At 37.4% G+C, this 18,284-nt stretch overlaps 1 non-coding gene across 1 annotated transcript; it reads right to left on the reverse strand.

The window, feature by feature from the left end:
* Nucleotides 1-17,565: 17,565 nt before the first annotated feature.
* LOC118984067 (U6 spliceosomal RNA) lies at nt 17,566-17,668 on the reverse strand. The gene has a single exon (XR_005065860.1). It is a non-coding gene; the product is annotated as a U6 spliceosomal RNA (small nuclear RNA).
* Nucleotides 17,669-18,284: the final 616 nt, after the last annotated feature.

Consider the following 18,284-nt stretch of genomic DNA (forward strand, 5'->3'; position numbering starts at 1 on the left):
CCCTGGCCGTTCTCCTCTGGATCTTCCCTTTCATGTTTCCCCATATTTAGTTGTTTCCCTGCATTAAGCAGCATCTTAAGCCGCATCATTCAACATGTAACTTTCAATGTCACCTCTCAAAGAGGGCTTCCAAAACTATGCTATTAAAAAGCTCCCCAACCACTCTCTCTCACATAAGTTTCTTTTAATTTCACTATAGCACACTTTCTTGGCATTTTTCATCTTTTAATCTGTTTCAGAAATTCTGTCTCATTCACCACTCTATGTTTATCCCTTAGCCCATAGTAGGTGCTCAGTAAAAGTTCATTGACTGAATCAAATAAAAACAAAAGTGTTTATTTCCTTAACTGTGGGATAATTGGTGCCAAAACATGAAGCTCCCACAAGCAGCTAAATTGGTAAATGCACTTCCTTGGTGAATGCACTCTCAACTCTTGAACGGAAGAGAGAATAAAACAAGTATGACCTGATAAACGTGTTCAGTTTCTGGAAGAGATTCTGGAGAATGGTGCACTTCCACAGGGGACACAGATAGAGGATTTGCATGCAGATCATTGTGGCAGAAGTGCCTGCCTCACTGAGTACAACTACATCTAATAAAACCAGAGAAAAGAGATGCTACCCTCCACTCCAAATGCCTTTCGATAAGCTAATTCTGGACTCTGGGATATATTGCCCAATGAATACCAGGATCTCATCAACTTAGAGCACTTACTCATAGTTTTAAGGGGGGAAAAAGATTATACATATAAATATACATATATATTTCAAATGAATTCTAATTTATGTTCTCTAAAATAAAATATTGTAGTAACTATTTAAAATGCTATTTTAAATGGCTGCATCTAAGATTTGATACTAAGACATTACAGGAAAGACTATGTAAAAATGGAAAATATGTATACAACTAAATATAAAAAGTAGAAGAGAATATAAAAATTAAAAATGTACTTAACTGCCAATGCTTTATAAAAATAAACTCTCTAGTCTTTAAAGTCAAGCACAAGCAAAGAGACTATTAACATGGTAGTAAAAGAATATTTTCCTTCAAAATATCCCATACATGAAATCAATATCATACCTTTTAGATTAGAGTGTGTGAAGATATTGTGACTTCAGTACATACTCTTTCTGCTCCTCTAGAGTATGTAAAAATGTAAAACTAACTCATGGAGTTGACAACGTTACATGAAGTTGTTTAGGACATGTGCAGGCTACAGAGGGCAAACAGCCGATGTCCAGGAAACATCGGTCCCACCTCCACCTCACTGTGAACACATAGCCACGCGTGCATGACCACAGAGAAAATGTTTATGGCAGCTAAATAGAGAATTGTATAATATAAGATTTTCTCAATCTAAGCCTCATTCTTTGCATTATATAAGAAGCAAAGTATGCATAATCATCTAAATAAGACTAGTTCTGGAGGTTAAAATAAACATCATGCAAAATTCCCTTAGACATTTAAAAATTTCAGTTCAAAGTAAGAGAGAATAATTGTCATGGAAAGCTGAAAAGGGCTACAGATCAAGTCCTAATTCTCCAGAGCTTGACAGGGTCTGTAGAATACCCAGAGGGAGCCAGGAAAATTTGAAAAGGAAGGTTGCATTTGCATAATAGTTTAAATAAACTACAGTAATTTGACCTTGGTTTAAGATTGTACTATTAGAAAAGAAGTAAGCTTGTAACAAAGTTGGTTAAGAGAACAGATCTCAATATTCAATAAAGGAAGAAAATATTTAAAAGAAAAATGAGACCAACCTACTTAAAATTTCCTGAATTAAAAAAAATCTGAGTTATTCCTAAACCTATAAAATTGTAAATTCAAGTTTTAAATTCAACAATCCTACAAAAGAAAAAGTAAATGTGTATGATGGGAATAGAACATGTAAATTCATTCTACTGATTATTCTAATAATGTTATACTAGAAGTAGTTGAACACGCACAGTCTTAATGCAGCCCCATTATATGACAGGCACTACTTGCCTCATCTGTGCCCTTGAATCTTTACAGTTAATATGGATTTTTGTCTACTTCCAGTATTTCTCTTTAACAGATTAAAAGATCAATTACTTATATTTCTACAAAAAATAATAGGTACAAATTTTGGTTTGGAAAACCCAATCTTACTTAGAGCTAGTTTTAAGAGAGATATTTTCAACATAAATTGGCTAATAACTCTTTTTCACTAGACTTTTTGGAAGGTAAAACCCCCCACCTGGAGTAACTGGGCTGGTGTTCACATAGGGCTCCCGTGCACTCTCTGCCCCGGGGGTTTCAGAAAGGACCTCAATGGGAAGATATCTTATGAGGAGTAAGTTCAATCTACTTAATTTTTATTGTAATTACTACTATTATGCATTCAGTTATAATATCATATTTTATTTTTAATTTACCAAACTTCACTTAATTTTGTCTCATTTTCTACCTTCTCTTGTTAGGATTACATTTTCTGTATTCATTTGCTTTGCTCTATTCAAAAACTGTCTTTAGGTATTTTCTTCACAATGTTTAGGCTTGAATTTTAACAAACATTCTTCATTTAATAACGTCTAAGAGTAACCTTTATTTCTGAATTCCTCTTAGATAATTAAATAACCTCAGAACTTAAACACTAAATGCCTTATTAGATTCATTTCAACATCTTTTAATATTCTATAAAGTTATTCATCACTAACATTATTTTTATTGTATTTATTTATTTTATTTTATTTATTTATTTTTAGAGAGAGGGAAAGGGAAGGAGAAAGAGAAGGAGAGAAACATCGATGTGCAATTGCCTCTCTCACATCCGCAACTGGAGACCAGACCGACAACCCAGGCATGTGCCCCGACTGGGAATTGAACTGGCAATCCTTTGGTTGTCAGGCGGGGACTCAGTCCACTCAGTCACACTAACCAGGGCTTACTTTTTCAACTTTATACTGACTTACATGTTTCTTGTATCCTGCTCCTTTTTCTGAATTCTAGTTATCCTGAATCAGATCTTTAATTAGTTTTAGTGTGAGCCAGTTAGTAGTCAAATCTGTTGGACTATCTGAAACTGTCCTTTTTTCTACACTGTTCTTATGTAGAAGTTCAGCTGTGCATAGAATTTTAATGATTTGGAGATATTCCATTTTCTCTTGGCTTCTATTGCTGCTTATGAGCAATCTACACTAAGTATAATTGTTGTTCTGTAGGTAATCTCTCTTCAGTTTAAGATCCCCTTATTGTTCTTGGATGTGTGTGTGTGTGTGTGTGTGTGTGTATTATGTATATTTTTATATAGAGAAATAAAATCTTGAAACCTTGCCTGAGACTCAGTATACTTTAATTTGATGACTTCTTTTGATTCTGGAAAATTCTCAGGCATTTATTCAAAAATGTTCTTTCTGCAATTAAATCTTCTCAATCTATTTGTATCCTTTGGATCTCAATCTATCTTTTGTATTTCTCCTATATATTCTCAAACTTCTTTTCAGTTCTCTTAATGCTTGTACTAAGTTTCTGTGAGTTACAATGTAATTTTTTAGGATGTTTTTGACATTAAATTCGAAAACCATTCCTATACCCTGGCTGGTGTGGCTCAGTGGATTGAGCACAGGCCTGTAAATCAAAGAATCACTGGTTTGATTCCCAGTCAGGGCACATGGCTGGGCCAAGTCCCTTGTGGAGGGTGCATGAAAGGCAACCACACATTGATGTTTCTCTCCCTCCTTTCCCATCTCTCCAAAAACAAATAAATAAAATCTCTTTTTAAAAAAAGCTATTCTAGAAGTATTATGTGGTTCTTTTTCAAATCTGGAAGGGTAGGTAGATAGATGATGGAAAGAAATAGGTAGAGATTAATACAGTTATATGCAGAGATAAGGATGTCTTATTACTTGTTTGTAATTTCCATCCTATCTTTCTCTCTTGAATTTTATTTACAAACCTTTTCAAACTATTACGTTTTTAAGTTCTTTGAGATGCTAATTTTTTGTTTGTGTTTTTACTGACTGGCCATGAGTCTTGCACATTTGGATTGTGGAGATGACCTCATTTTGCATTTAATTCTGTGCATCGTGAGAGTTTGATCCAGGAGAGCACAATTTCTCAGTTTGAAACTGCCCTACGATGCAAGTAGTGTAAATCTGGGTTCCTTTTGTGGGTGATTATTGGAGTTCCTATTACTTATACAAGATTATTTTCTCTTTACCCTTAGTTCCAAACCCTTAATTCTCTACTGCGCTGAGATTTTTTAGGTACTTTTTTAAGAGTGTAAAGCCCTTTATGGTTCCAGCTTTATATTAGGATTTTAGTTTCAATTCCCCAACTCTTGTAGGAAAGGACCACATTTCATAGTATTAAACCACTGGTCCATGGCCTTTATCATTTATGCAGATCATGGGTCTCCCTTGGTTTGTCAGAGTATGAACTTTCACTGTGGGAGCTATGGCTTTGGGTTTTTTTATTATTATTATTTCTGACTCCTAGGAATTGTCCACTATGGCTACCAAAGAGAAATGGGATTCTACTGCCTGGTGCCCACAGGCAAACTCTGGAGGCAGAGGTTTGGTGTAAAAGGAAAGGGGTTGTTTATTCAAAAGCTATGCAATTTTGGAAGAACGGCAGACATCTGTCTCAGAGACCCTCCCCTCCAGAACACCTAGAGAGAAATAACCCTGCCTCCTTCTGCCAGACCAATCCAAGGCTATGCCCAGAGTTTTTTCTTCCACTTAAAAATACTGGCCCGCAGGCAGCCACGGAGTCATCCTCCAAGACACTCTGTTTCTTTCCCCATCACTGCCAGGCCGCAGTCTCCTTTTTGGGGCCTACGTGTGACCCAAGTCCTATTTTCTGCACAAGTCCCTTCTTTTTCTGCCTGCCTGCTGGCCCAAAGACTGCTACCTGTCCCTCTGTATTGCAGGGCACCAGTCACCCATGCCAGGAATTTCCCCCTTGAGGGAGAGGGGACTACTATCTGGTCATGTGGCTCAGTGCCCATTGATTCATCAGCGCTCCACCCCCTCCACCAATCAGGCCAGCTAGGGGAAGAAGAGCCATGTAACTCCTTACCCTCCATTTAAATTTCCTGGCCCAAAATCCCATGCTCTCTGGAAAGGCCCGGCTTCCCCAGTCAATCTCATCGTCTTTTTCCCAGGCTAGACTGGAAGGTCTGCATCTCCCCACCTAGGAGGGTTTTTCCCTTGACTGTCATGCCTGTCAGCCTGGCAGACTCTGAGGGAGGCCTCCCTTTGGTGACATCTCAGCCCCAGGGTAGGGAAATCCATCACACTATTGTGGCTCCACCTCTGCACCTCTGGTTTCCTGTGACCCCTACCCGCACTTGGCCCTTCCTCTGCCCCTGGATCTGGCCAGATATCCCTGTATCATTATGTCTTTTAAGCTTGACTATGTGCAGTGTAATGTAAAGGGAGAGCTAAATCTGTATTAGCTTATTTTTGTCATGTGACTGGGAATTGTCCTGGTTCATCTTTTATGATCTTACTTTTCAATATCTTTTGTTTTCTTGTTTCCAACCTATAACTGTACATTTACAATGCTTGGTTTTATCTAATTGTATAGGATCATCTTTATTTCTCCTAAAAACTTTATTACTAATAATTATGTAACAAAGATATTATTAGGGCAAGCCCATATAGCACACCCTGCAGGCTCCTGGGAAAGTCCCACACTCTACCCACCCAGCCCAGGCCTTAGCCTCCACTCTCCCATTCCCCACTGTGTTCAAAAGACAAGTTCCCTGATCAAGGGACTTGGGTGAAGGGACCACCTCCTCCACTGCATGTTGGTGGCAGTTGGGATGAGCCTGAGACTGTTCTTCAGGGTGGAGACTCCAGGGACAGGCAACTGTGACTCCCTGGGATGAATTCTAGACACCTCACAGGTACCAGGGGAAACAACTGGCCCCAAGTAAATTAGTTCAGGGTGGCTTGGTCTTGGATCTTGGCAGACATGGGGTTGAGCCCTTTGTTCCTCATCAGAAGTTCATCGCTGCCCGTGGCCTCCTGAAGAACTCTAGACTGGATACTGAGGTTACGCAGTTCACTCCCTCATTTGGGCTTATGGAGGTCTGTACAGCCTCTGAGCCACAGCGGGTCTTCCCACCTCACTGGGCTCCAGGAGCAAGGTGCCTCCACACTATGAGTTCAGGCACCTGGGGTGAGGCATTGGGGTTTGCTAGATAGGTGGCACAAGTCAGACTCCTGTGGAGGACTCTGGAACCAGGGGCCTCTGGTACTGAGGTTGGGTTGGGGTGGGGGTGGGGTAGCACTAGGTGTTTCTCATCCCAGGACTCCCCTGCTGCCAAATAGATCTCCTGAGATCCCACCAGGACTGAGTTGTCTCTGGGAAATTCATTATTTATCTCTCTACCTATCTATCTAATTTCTGAATGTATATATTCAGAATATAAATTCTGAATTCAGCAGACCCCCAAATAATGTAGTTTGGTTCAACATCCTTTTATTACACACTTAGGAACTTAACTCTTGCTTATATCAACTCACCTACAGCAAAATTGGTTTGTTATACTTCCTTTTGCTTAAAGTCACAGAACCTATCGATGACATTGAGGACTTACTATACATATATATTAATTAAGAAGTAATATACTTTTCAGACACTATTGAATTTACAAAGTTTATAGATGAAGAAAAACTGCACAGAGAAATGAAATACCTGAACAAAGACTACTTACACTCTTTAAAAGAAAGACTTTTATAGTACCTATTAATGTATATATTGAAGTGTGCCCATTTGACCTTAAAACTAATCTGTCGAAAGACAATTAAAGGTTTGTTCTCAGTAAATGCCCTAAATACAATGAGTTAGAATATCCTAGCTTTCAGGCCAGATACAAAGATGTCCCAAAGGTCCACCAAACTTATCCCCGAAATCACCCAGACATACTCCATCAGCAGTATATTCAGGAGTTTCCTACCACCCCCCACAAAAGCATCAAACAGATTGTAAAACTCTGGCCTTTGCGTGTGGCTGTCCCCAGTCAAATCTTAATTCTGTGCTTCCACATACAAGGAAAACTAGATCTTCAACAGGGACTTTTAAGAAGTATACCTCTGGCCTTTTTCCATCCCAAGCTTGGGTCTTTCTGGAAATCTTAATTCTATTAACCCTCTTTGGGTTATGGGAAAAGTAAACGCAAGGAGCCCAACTCTTATATTTGCAGAGCAAAACCGCTGTAGCTAGCCTGGGATTGAGTGGATACTTACACTGTACCTCTTTGTTTCCATAAAGCTGAGAAATCTGAAAAATGACCTAGTGTTCTGAACAGCTGGGAGGGACTGGGAATGAGAGGGGTCCATCTCATCACAATTTTGGAGCACACTTTATCACTAGGAAGCTCCCTTATCCCTGTTCCTGGGAGCTAAGACTGTTGGCCCCGTGGAGATTGTTTGCAGATAGCATCAGGTAAGGCTACCTGATAGGCTTCCAGTGGAGAGGTAACAGAGCTGCCCTTATGGGTATAATAGGTTACATAATCAGGAACAGAAGCATCTTAGGAATCACAGTTTGTCTGTTTAAGTAAATATAAATTGTATAATGTAACCTGTTCCCTTTTTTTGTTTGTTTATTATACAATAGTGAGGTAGATTGGGGTTAAAACTGACACAGCAATTATCATATCTTAATTTCAGTTGAAGGAAACGAGACGGAGGTCCTTATGTAAACTACACCTATTTATTTAGCTTTTAATGCCAGTAGAGCATTTTCTTAAAAAGATCTTATCAAAAGAATTATTTGTTTCTCAATCTAAGTTTGTTCTAATCCTAGTACATTCCAATCATAGAATGTAATAGTATGTGTGTAATAAATAATCAAATTTTTAAAATATAAATTCAGTCATCCATTGCTTAAATCATGTGTACCCAGCAACTTTGATATTTGCGCCCCCTACTTCATTAATCCATTCATGCATGCTTTCGGCAAACACGTACTCCGTGTGGAACACGTGCCTGCATTCTGCTAGATGATTGAGGTAAAAACAGCATCAAGGGCCATATCATTTCAGGAGGGATATAGACAAGTACAGTAAAAGTTATCAAAAATAAAAAGATAATTGCTAGGGTAGAAATATCCTTGGGATTCTAGGAGGACAGAAGAAGGATATGTTGATGAACCTGGAAAAAAGTTAAAGAAGGCTTAGCAGAAGAGGTAGCATTTGAGAAAGATCTAAAAGTTTGCTATGTCATCTAGAGTGGAGCTCTCAATTCAGCCAGAGTCACTCCTTTTGAAGAGATTTAGATATATGTGGGTTTTCAAGTTGTCACACTGTTTGGGCGCACTCCTGTATAAGTTTGGTGGACAAGGGCGAGGGCTGCAAAACATCTTGCTAGGAAAGGAGATTCCTGCACAGCAAAGTGTCTTTTACTCACATTGTTTTTTAGTGTTTAGACATCCATATAGTTTAAAAACCCAATGTAACTGAACTTTAAAGTTAATCTGAACTTTGAAGTCAATTTTGTTTCATAAATAAACACAAAAATATTTTTTGTATAGTTTATTCACTGAATTTTCAAGAATTAACACTCCTGTGTAAAGTAAAGAAAGATTGGGGAAAAAACTGGAATTCTTCCAAGAGTATTTCATCATTCCATCAAAAATAGCACTACTCATGATACCGGTGAACCTAACATAGCACATTATACTGTCTGCATTCACAGCTCGCCCATTCCAAGTGAGTATATGTATGCATATAATCTATATACACAACATTTTCAAAATATGATGTAAGCTTAAATATTTTGACAATATTCAATTGAAAATTGAAAATCCATATTTATTGGTATTAGATTCATGCATCTGATTACTTCACTATATCTTTGAATGTAGATTATCCCAAGCATTTATGTGCTGAAATATATATTACTTAAAAATCTTTAGTTTTCTATATATTACTCTTAGAATTTTACATTGACTTAATTTTATTGAGTTATAATTACAAAAAGCAAAAATATATATTTTAAGTTTGTATTTTAATGAGTTTAACAAATCTGTAATCCATACTTTGAATACCCCATTGAGACACAGAACAGTTCCATCACTCTACTCACTTCATGCCTCTTTAGTGTTAATTTCCTCCCTTCTCCATCACCAAAGGAAACCAATGTTCTGATATCTAGTTTTACTGATCAGCTTTGCCTGCTCTTGAGTATCATACAAATAGAATCACAAAGAATGTACTATTTTGTGCCCAAATTTACTCAACCATAGTGCTTTTAAGATTCATTCATGTTGCTATGTGTAACCAGTAGTTTTTTTTCCTTTTTATTGCTGAACAGTATTCCATTTTATGAATTTTAAAGTTTTGTATGTATGCAATTTACATTATCTATACATTTTATTTCAGTATAGTACCGGAGGCCTTTTAAATATTCATTATAAAGAAGGATTAAGAGATTGGGTCTGTTAGCTTAGAACCAATGGTATAGTGGTTAATAGCACAGAATTTATTTTTAAAAATGACTCAAGGTTAGAAGCAATTCCTGATTCACTCATTTTTGACAGTAATTCATCTAATCTCTGTAAACCTCATCTTGCAAACTAGGAGTCCTGATAAAAATCCTTATCTTACTAGGTGGATACAAGGATTCAATTAACTACCTTGAGTAATGTATATATGCCTGACACACATTTAGCATTCAATTCTTTGAATGTATATTGTGGTAGAAAATGGCCAACCAGCCTTAGCCAGAATGGCTCAGTTGGTTGGAGAGTCATCCCATAACCAAAATGTTGCAGCTTTAATTCCCAGTTTGGGTGCATTCTGGAGGTAAGCAACTGATGTTTATTTCTCACAGCAACATTTCTCTCTCTCTCTTTCTCTCTGTCAACAAAAAAAAATTAAATGTCCTCAGGTGAGGATTGAGAGAGAGAAAGAAAAAGGAAGGGACGGAGGAAGGAAGGAAGGAAGGAAGGAAGGAAGGAAGGAAGGAAGGAAGGAAGGAAGGAAGGAAGGAAGGAAGGGAGGGAGGGAAGGAGGAAAAGAAGGAGAGAGGGAGGGAGGGACAGGGAGGGAAGAAGAGAAGGAAGAAAGAAAGAAGAAGGAAGGAAGAAAGGAAGGAAGGAAGGAAGTGGACAATTAAGTATTTGAATGACTTTAAGGACCCGTCTCTCTCTCTAAATGTATCCAACTCCAACCAAATTTGCCCACTGCCTAGATTCCTAAGTTTGCCACTGGTAGGATTTGGTTCCTTTCCCAGCAGGAAGTTTACAAAAGGCTGCCTACCTCTGTCAGATGGTTACTTCACACCAATATCACTTGGTGCCTACTGCTCTGATTACATTTTTGAGAGGGGGTTGAACTGGAAGCCAAGGTGGGGCTCAGAGAACAGGAGATAAGCTTAGGCTAGAAGTGACAAAGGAATCCTGGGGTCACAGGTGGCAAGCCCCAGCCCCCTAGCTACATGACCACATAAGAATTTGAAAACAAGGTCAAGCTAACCATAAATAATTTGTTTATGTAGAGTAAACACTGAAAAACATGTGTTCATTAGGGATCAAAGCCAGGGCCGCCTTTTTTGTGCCAGAGTAAGAGAAAGAATAATTTTGTGTCTCTTGAGATAAGTGGCCTTTGCATACATACACAAACTCACAGAACATGTACAGGAACAGAACATTAAAGCCACTTGCTATTACCTCAGGTTGATAGAAACAGAAAGGAATATCCTTCACTGAAAGGGAAATTAAAGGTGAGACCTTTTTAGATTACTCAAGGTAGAGCATAATCTGATAATGGAGAAGGAGCTGAGCTCTTTATCTCAAGAGTTTTGGGCTTTCAGAAATCTAGGTCCTTTCTCATCTGGCCCAGAGACAACAAGAAATTCCATCAGGGGTCCAAGAAAGTACAACAGAAGTAGCATAAACACATGACCTATTGCTTCAGTACCTCCTAGAAAGACACTGTCTAGCATTCTTTTCATTCTGGGCTACCTGAATCTACCTTGACTCTTTTGGAGAGTGATAGTATGGGCAGGGTTCAAGCAGCCTAATCATAAATAGGCGATTACCACTGTTTAAAGCTTGAGCTGACCAAGTGGACTAGGGAGTCAGAGGTCAAAGCTTCCAGGGAAACACAATCCATACATTCATTTAAAACATAGAACTAATAGCCAATTGCCCACAGAGAATTGGTGCTTCAATTCATAGAATTGTGCATACTTTCAAACTGTTGTAATATGGTTGCATTTCAGAATTTTACAATAAAAGCCTAAAGGCATGGACTACTTGAAAGCAGTGATTGGCAAACACAAGCATGTATTGAAATCACTTGGATGTCTCATTAAAAATGTAAGTTTTTGAGTCAATTCCCATAGTTTATAATTGAGTAGTTCTTGAACAAAGCCTGATAATTTGCATTTCTAACAACCTCTAAGGTTATGCTGTTGCTGCTGCTCTAGAGAATTACACTTTGAGAAATACTGCTTAGAGGACCCTCAGTGGCCAAAGAAAATCTTGTTACAATGTGACATTTGCTTGGAAGAGGGAATTATCCTGAGGACTCATTCCCAAATTAGTACTTCATGGAGTAGGTGTGTGCTTTCAGGTCCTTGCTGAGTTCCAAGCAGAAATCAGATTTACTCTGTGTTCCAGTTCTTATGATACCAAGCACCTTGCCTCTTGACTTCATCTAGGCCAGGACTCCTGCTTCAACTGAGTGCTGCAAGTCACCTTCAGGGAGCCACCAAATTTTGTCTGTCTGCATTAAGTTATCTCTCTGGCCCTAGGTCTATGGAATGTGATTTCCAATATCTCCACCACCCTTAGGAACTCTTATTTTGTCAAAGAACAGTCAGTCTATAGAGCAGGTTTTCATGGACAAATCTTAGGCTGAATTAAATTCAGGAAATCAGAATAATTCAAAGTGTTAAAATTTTACAGTGAACCACAAAATGTAGTGAATAAGCTCTGAGAAACATTTTTTTAATTAGTCAACTTAAAAGATAATATAAGGTAGTAAAGACAGATTTTTTTGCAGAATTATGCAATATCTCCTTTCGTCCTCAAAAGCATGCATTTTATATCAAAAATACAGATCAAAATAGTGAGTCTCTTAGAGGTAAATAGCCTGCATTCACAATTTTTGTATTGAATAGCATAAATAAATCAAAGTCAAAGATGTTATTACAGTCAGTTTTTTTATGCTAATCCTCTAGCATCTAAAGCTGGAATTGTTTGATGAATTTAACCGTCAATACCATTATGCACATGAGAATCTGTGAACAATTTATATTGGCATCAGAACTAAATGAAACAATCAGTAGTTTGTAGAACTTGCTCTGCCTTCTCTGCCTTTTTTATCTTGTAAGACACTTAAGGATAATGTTTATCTTTCTTTTGTTATTACCTGGAACCTAAGTTCCCACCTTTCAGGGTGGGAGCTACGTTTGCCAAGATTAAAATTCACTTGATCTTTAGGCCTTTTGTAATGTTGGCAAGAAGAAACTTCCTGTTTCCTATCAATAAAAGCCAACAAGGCTACTGAGGCAGATACATATGGGTTGAATTTCTTTTTAAAAATAAATATTGGTTTAAATCTTAAATGAGGAAAGTTGACCCAAATGCACTACACTGAATTTCTGCAACATAGGCTGAAAACCACCTATCATTTCCCTGTTCCCCTTTCACACCCCCAAAGAACAAATCACCTTCAGAACAAAGAGAGAAACGTTTGGTTCTTTCACAAAGAATCTGGAATATGTCACTGGACTTTTAATGGAGAATGAACTCTTTCATGGACAAGAGAGGCCACTGAGCACACAATAGACAGGTTGAAATTTGATCCATCTCACAAAAGCAGGATGAGGTCAACCTGAGAAGGAGTTGTTGGTCTTAACATGAAAAAAAGTTACAAGACTTTAGCTTTCAAACTCTCCAGACTATATGAACTAGACTGAGCAAAACACAGAAAGAATTTTAATAAAGAAATAAAGAATATTTTGTACTTTTAGGGGAAAAAAACACCCAGAAAGCAGAAAATCCCTGAAGTCACAGTTATTGCTGCACTACATTCTTCAAGGTTGGGTTTAGGATTTTGTAAATTGAAGTTATATTTCCTCATACATTCCATTACTCAGATGTTATCCTACAGATGTTTGGGGGAAACCACAAAGCCTGAAACAATAATTATCAAGGGGATCTCTTTTTTCTTTTTAAGCAATTTGTACTACAATTTCTACTCTTTAATTTTCTACTCAGTCTATATACTATCCACCACTTCCCTGGCACAGTTCACATAGAGATACATAGCCCCCCCCCAAAAAAAAAGTTTTAATCTTCCTTTCCTAAAGATCCAACCAGTTTACCATACTCTGCTGACGTACAAAGCAAAGAATATGGGATTCAAGATTGAGAGGACCATATTAAAGCCCTGGCTCTGCTAAGGATTAGCTGGATGACCTGGCCCAAGTCATTCTGGCCCAAGACAAGTAAAACGATGTCTGCATATTGTTATCGTATATACCTGTTTGTTCACATATACATGGTATTGTCTCCATCCTTGAGTTAATGCCAGCTCCATCTTAGAGTAAGTGACTGAACTACTAATGGCGGCCATAGCACAAGAACTTCATCTGCAGCCTTTGGAGCCATGATCAAGAAGAATCAAAGTTCAGCTGGAATATTTATTTTGGTGACAAAACTGAGGCAAGGAGATGTTAACTCACTTACCAAGGTGACCCAACTGGGGCTAGAGCCCTTTTTTTTTATTGAAAATAATAATTTATTGTTGTTCAAGTACAGTTGTCTACATATTCCTACCACCACTTTCCCCTGCCCCACCTGCCCACACCTTCCTCCCTCAATCTTTCCACCTTTTGGCTTTGTCCATGAGTCATTTACACATGTTCCTTGGCAACTCTCTCTCTTCTTTCCCCTGTTAGCCCCCTCCCCTCTCCCTTCTGGTTACTGTCAATTTGTTCATTATTTCAATGTCTCTGGTTATATTTTTCTTACTTGTTTGATTTGGTCATCAGGTTCCACTTACAGGTGAGATCATATGGTATTTGTCTTTCACTGCCTGGCTTATTTCACTTGCCATAATATTCTCAAGATCCATCCACACTGTCATGAATGGTAGGAGCTCCTTTTTTCTGCTGTGTAGTATTCCATTGCATAAATGTACCATAGATTTTGATCCACTCATTCACTGATGGGCACTTAGGTTGCTTCTAGCACTTGGCTATTATAAACTGTGTTGCTCTGAACACTGGGGTGCTTAGGTTCTTTTGGATTAGTGTTTCAGGATTCTTAGGGTATAACCCCAGTAATGGAATTGTCAGGTAAAATGCAGTTCCATTTTTAGTTTTCTGAGGAAATTCCATACTGTTTTCCATAGTGGAAAACAGTCTGCATTCCCATCAAGAGTGCACTAGGGTTCCTTTTTCTCCACAACTTTGTCAGCACTTTATTGATGATTTGTTTATATGGCCATTATAACCAGTGTGAAGTGGTATCTCATTGTAGTTTAATTTGCATCTCTCTAATTGTTAGTGATGCTGAGCATCCTTTCATGTCTCTGGGCCTTCTGTATGTTCTCCTTAGAGAAGTGTCTGTTCAGGTCCTTTGCCCATTTTTTAATTGGGTTATTTGTCTTCCTGGAGTGGAGTCATGTGAGTTCTTTATATATTTTGGAGATCAAACCCTTGCCCAAGATATCATTGGCAAATATATTTTCCCATATAGTGAGTCCCCTTTTTATTTTCTGATATTTCCTTTAGCCCTGGAGTCGGTTTTTATTTTGATAATATCCCATTTGTTTACTTCCCTTTATGTCCCTTGCTCTAAGTGACACATCAGTGAAAATATTGCTGCATGGAATATCTGAGATTTTCCTCCCTATCCTCTCTTCTAGGACTTTTATGGTGTCATGACTTATATTTAAGTCTTTTGTCCACCTTGAATTTATTTTGTATATGGTGTATTGGTGACTGACTCATTTGTTTGCATTTAGCTGTCCAGTTCTCCCAACACCGTTTGTTGAAGAGGTTATTTTTAGTACATTTTATGTTGCTGCCCCCTTTGTTGAATATTAATTGACCATAGAGAGTTGGGTTTATTTCTGGGCTCTCTGTTCTGTTCCACTGGTCCATGTGTCTGTTTTTATGCCAGTACCAGGCTGTTCTGATTACAGTGGCCTTGTAATACAGTTTGGTATCATGCATTGTGATCCCTCCTACTTTGTTCTTTTTCCCCAAAATTTCAGCAGCTATTTGGGGTCATTTATGGTTCCATATGAATTTTTGAAATGTTTGTTCTATGTCTGTGAAATATGCCATTGGTACTTTAATAGGTATTGCATTAAATCTGTAAATTGCTTTGGGTAGTATGGAAATATTGATGATGTTAATTCTTCTAATCCATGAACATGGTATATGTTTCCATTTGTTTGTGTCTTCATTAATTTCTTTCTTCAGTGTTGTGTAGTTTTCTGAGTACAGGACTTTTACCTCCTTTGTTAGGTTTATTTCTAGGTATTTTAATTTTTTTGCCATATCAAATGGGATTTTTTTCTTGATTTCTGCTTCTTCTGTTTCATTGTTGGCATACAAAAAATGCCTTTGATTTCTGGATATTGACTTTGTATCCCGCTGTTTTGCGAATTCATTTGTTAGGTCGAGCAGTTTTTTGGTGGAATCTATAGGATTTTCTATGCACACTATCATGTCATCTGCAAATAGTGACAGTTTTTTTTCCTCCTTTCCGATTTGGATGTCTTTTATTTCCTTTTCTTGTCTGATTGCTGTGGCTAGGACTTCCAATACTATATTGAATAGTAGTAGTAAAAGTGGACAACCTTGTCTTGTTCCTGATCTTAGTGGAAAAGCTTTTAGTTTTTGCCCATTGAGTATGATGTTGGTTGTAGGTCTCTCATATATGGCCTTTATTATGTTGAGGAAAGCTCCCTCTATTCCCACTTTGCTGAGTGTCTTTTTCATAAATGGGTACTGTACCTTATTGAATTTTTTTCTGCATCTATTGATATGATCATGTGGTTTTTGTGTTTGCTTTTGTTTATGTTGTGTATTACATTTACTGATTTGCTAATGTTGAACCATCCTTGTCTGCCTGGGATGAATCCCACTTGGTCATGGTGTATGATCTTTTTAATGTATTGTTGGATGTAGTTTGTCAATATTTTATTGAGGATTTTAGCATCTATGTTCATTAGCAATATTGGCCTGAAGTTTTTTTTTTCTTAGTTGTGTCTTTATCTAGTTTTGGGATTAGAATGATGCTGGCTTCATAAAAAGAATTTGGTAGTCTTCCATCATTTTGGATTTTTTAGAGTAGTCTGTGAAGAATAGGAGTTAGCTCTTCCTTAAAAGCTTTGTAGAATTCTCCTGTGAAACCATCAGCTCCAGGGCTTTGGTGTGATGGGAGTTTTTTGATTACTGCTTCAATTTCATCTGCTGTTATTGGTCTGTTCAGGCTTTCTGCTTCCTCTTCATTGAGTTTTGGATTATATTTTTCTAGAAATTTGTCCATTTCACCTAGGTTCTCAAATTTATTGACATTACTATGAAGTACTCTTCATAGTAATTTCTTACAATCTTTTGTATTTCTGTGGTATCATTTGTAATCTCTCCTCTTTCATTTCTGATTGTGTTTATTTGGGTCCTCTCTCTTCTTTTCTTGATGAGCCTGCTTAGAGGCTTGTCAATTTTGTTTATCTTCTCAAAAGCCCAGCTTCTGTATTCATCGATCCTTAGAGTTGTGCTTTTTGTTTCTATGTCATTTAATTCTGCTCTGATCTTAGTTATTTCCTTCCTTCTACTTGCTCTGGGCTATCTTTGTTGTTGTTCCTTGAGTTCTTGTAGGTGTAGGGTTACATTGTTTGTTTGAAATATTTCTATCTTTTTTAGATAGGCCTGTATTGCTATGAACTTCCCTCTTCAGACTGCCTCCCCTGTCTCCCATAAGTTTTGGGTTGTTGTGAGTTCATTTTCATTTGTTTCCAGATATGAAACAAATTTTATTTGTTTCATTTATCTTTTTATTTCTTCCCTAATTTCAGTCTTGACCCATTCATTCTTTAATAGCTTGCTATTCAATCTCCATGATTTTGGGTGTTTGGAGTTTTTTCCCTTGGGGTTGGTTTCTAGTTCCAATCCCTTGTAATTGGGGAAAATGCTTGGTATGATTTCAATTTTCTTGAATTTGTTGGGGCCTGTTTTGTGTCCTATCATGTGGCTTACCTTTGAAAATGTTCCATGTGCAATTGAGAAGAATGTGTATTTAGCTTCTTTGGGATGAGTGAAAGTCTCTATATATCAGTTAAGTCCATTTCATCCAGGGTTTTGTTCATTGCCACAATATCTTTGTTCATATTTTGATTGGATGATCTGCCAATTTTTTACAGTGGGGTGTTAACATCCCCTACTATAATTGTGTTTTTGTCAATATATTTCTAGAAGTCCTTTAAGATTTTCTTTATGTATTTAGGTGCTCCTACATTGGGTGCATATATATTTACAATGTTTATGTCTTCTTAGTAGATTCTTCCCTTGTGTATTATGAAGTGACCTTCTGGGTCTCTCTTTATAGCCCTTTTTTTTTGAAAAAATATGGAATGCTTCACAAATTTGCATATCATCCTTGTACAAGGGCTATGCTAATCTTCTCTGTATCATTCCAATTGACTTGCTGAAGAGAGCATCCTACTATGTTTTTCATTCTCAAATTTGTTCCAGGCATCGGAGGTCATTTACTGTTCCATAATTTTTTAAAATATTTGTCCTATATCTATGAAATATGTCATTGGTATTTTAATGAGCATTGTGTTGAATCTATAGGTTGCTTTGGGTATATGGACATTTTGATGATGTTAATTCTTCCAATCCATGAAACACCATATATGCGTCTACTTATTTGTTCCTCCTTAAATTCTTTCATCAGTGTTATGTAGTTTTCTGAATATAGGTCTTTTCCCTCCTTGATAAGATGAATTGCTGAGTACTTCATTTTTCTTGTTGCTGTAGCAAATGAAATTTTTTTCACATTTGGTTCTAATATTTCACTGTTGGTGTAAAAAAGTGCATCCAATTTCTAAATATTAAGTTTGCATCCCACTGCTTTGCCAAATTCACTTGTTAGGTCAATTAGTTTTTTTGGTGGAGTCTATATGGTTTTCTATGTACACTATCATGTCATCTGCAATGACAATTTCACTTCCTCTTTTCCAATTTAGAAGCCTTTTATTTCTTCTTGTCTGATTGCCATGGTTAGGACTTCTGATACCATGTTGAATAAAAGTGGTGAATGCGGACATTCTTGTCTT

This window comes from Sturnira hondurensis, unplaced genomic scaffold (genome assembly GCF_014824575.4).
Source record: "Sturnira hondurensis isolate 20B ecotype Veracruz unplaced genomic scaffold, ASM1482457v3 Scaffold0003201, whole genome shotgun sequence".
In the NCBI taxonomy this organism is placed as follows: domain Eukaryota; kingdom Metazoa; phylum Chordata; class Mammalia; order Chiroptera; family Phyllostomidae; genus Sturnira; species Sturnira hondurensis.